We start from the raw sequence: 2,393 nt of genomic DNA, 5'->3' as shown, positions 1-2,393 counted from the left end.
CATTTTACATTAAAATACTTTACACTTTAATTTTTAAAATATCTGTGATAGGAAAGGAATTGAATTCTAGACTACGTAGACACTTTAGCTCCTTGAGAAAATTGTTCTGGGGTGATGTCAATTTCAAACAAGTAATAGCATTTTAAAAATGAGTTAGCCCTGGCTGTCTATACATGTTTGTCATATCTCTCTCTGTTCAGGCTGCAGGACTCAAGAATAGCTCTGATACATCACGTCATAGAAATTAGATCACTTCAAAGAAAGTGAAGCTGGGCTTCACCAATATTAGAACGTTCTTAGTTTGATAAAGTTTAGCAGAACACGTATTTTATTACGTTTAAGAGCTGTAGACTTTAAAACATATTTTTACCAATGTCCAAATTTCTATTTTGTACTTGTTAGTGTCCCTAAGGAGAAAAGTTAATATTGTATGATTTTGTTTTTGAATCTCATAGAAGTTTTTCTTTCAGTGATCAAAAGAATATAGTAAATGAAATCTATACTGATTTAACATCAGGCATACACCTCTGCCTGGAACTGCTATTAGTTTTTGATTAGCCTAAATCTTTATAACTTATTTAGGCACTTCTTTAAACTTTTTATACCCTGATATACAAGGTAAGTTAACTTCTTCCTTGTGGTAGTCTCATGATGAGACTTGTGTTAACTGGTTAGATTTCTTTATGCCTAAAGACCTCTAGACTCTCAGTCTGCCTATAATACCTTGAGACCATACTTTAATATAGATATTTCAGTAAATCACAGTATGGGGGAGGGAAATAATCCAGAAGGAGGCCCACAGTTAAGTGCCAAATTGTCCTTCCCCCACTATCCTTTCTGAAAGACACAATAATATCCCCAGAAATCTGAAATGAATCTACACAAACGAGAGATTTTACCTATGTGGTCCCACCATCAACTTATAGAAAGCAGTTCCACTATCAAAATTACAGGAAGCAGTTAATGAGACTTTGAGAAAAGCATAGTCCCACACACAGTAATACACATCTAACAGAGTTTTCCAATCACCTGTCAATTATTTTCATAAGATTAGCATTAAAAGTCACAACCAAATATGCATATAACCCTCAAGCTCCCCCCCCACGCACAATTAGTCTTTGTTCTTTCTCAGATGACATGATGTCCCAAAAGTGACAAAAGGTGGGAGCCAATCCCCCCAACAGCTGTTTCTTCAATCATCCCATCGACAGCTCTTCATTTCTTGAAGTACCTTTCTATTCCAAAGAAGGAATGCTGAGATCAGTCAGAAAGGCCTTCTGAGAAGACCGGCTTGGACTTCTGGGTCTGTCCCAGTGATTCAAGATGAATTGTGTTCTATCAACGAAGCGCGCAACGCAGTTCACAAAACAGGCCTGAGCCCCACTGTCCAATTTTGGCCCCGGCTTGTCGCTGCACTTCTCCCAGCAAAGTCCGGGCATCTGGTGCACCAGCTGCTGGAAGCGCTGCTTCTGGTCTCCACCCCGATGAAATGCAGCTGCGGGTCCACAGCGCCCAGACCCGCCGCGGGGAAGACGAACTCCGCACCACTTCACTGACCTTCACATCTGTTATCTGATTTTTAAAAACATTTTTATCATGGAGCATTTCAAACATAAAAAAACAGAGATACTTCAGTTTTAATAATATAATGCCAATCAAATTTCATCCATATTTCTGCCCAGTCACTCCCATTGGAGTTTTTAATTCAATCCCAGATATGATATCACTTTATCTGTAAACGCCTACCGTATATCTTTAAAGGGCAAGGACTTTTTAGAAAAATTTGACGACAATACCATTATCACCACCCCTTTTTTTTTTGAAGAGCTGCGGTCTTGTTATGTTACCCAGACTGGAGTGCAGGAGCTACTCACAGGCGCGATCATGGAACCCATTCTACTAAGTGAAATATCCCAAGAAATATTTCTTATAGAACATTCTCTCATCAACTATTTGATTATTTTCATATGGATTTTGTACAAGAAAGGCAGAATAAATGTTTATTTCCCATATGTACACTTAATAATCTAGGATCATTTATATATCCTTATCAAGAGTTTTCCAATGGAGCAAACATTAGAAAAGAGTTTTAATTTAATTTGATTTCCTTATTTTAGAGTGGGAAGAAATTGTGTTGGGTTGATTTCTTTAGTTTTCCCTTGGTTATGAGTAGCTAAGGAGAGTGTAATGCTTTGTAAACAAATATGATTGGTTGCCTAGAAAGTCATTTCTGATCCAGAAATTATGTGATTTGGTCCAGTGACAGTGAAGAGCTGGTGAACTTGAGGAAAAGAAATAAAAATGAGAAACTTGTCTTTACCAAGGTGGTTTGAAATGAGATGGAAAGCATAGGGAAAAAGGAAAGTAGGAGGGTAACAAGGAGTGAGACTTTA

This window comes from Propithecus coquereli, unplaced genomic scaffold (assembly GCF_000956105.1).
Source record: "Propithecus coquereli isolate 6110/MARCELLA unplaced genomic scaffold, Pcoq_1.0 Scaffold25, whole genome shotgun sequence".
NCBI classification, from domain to species: Eukaryota; Metazoa; Chordata; class Mammalia; order Primates; family Indriidae; genus Propithecus; species Propithecus coquereli.
This window is presented reverse-complemented; position numbering follows the sequence as displayed.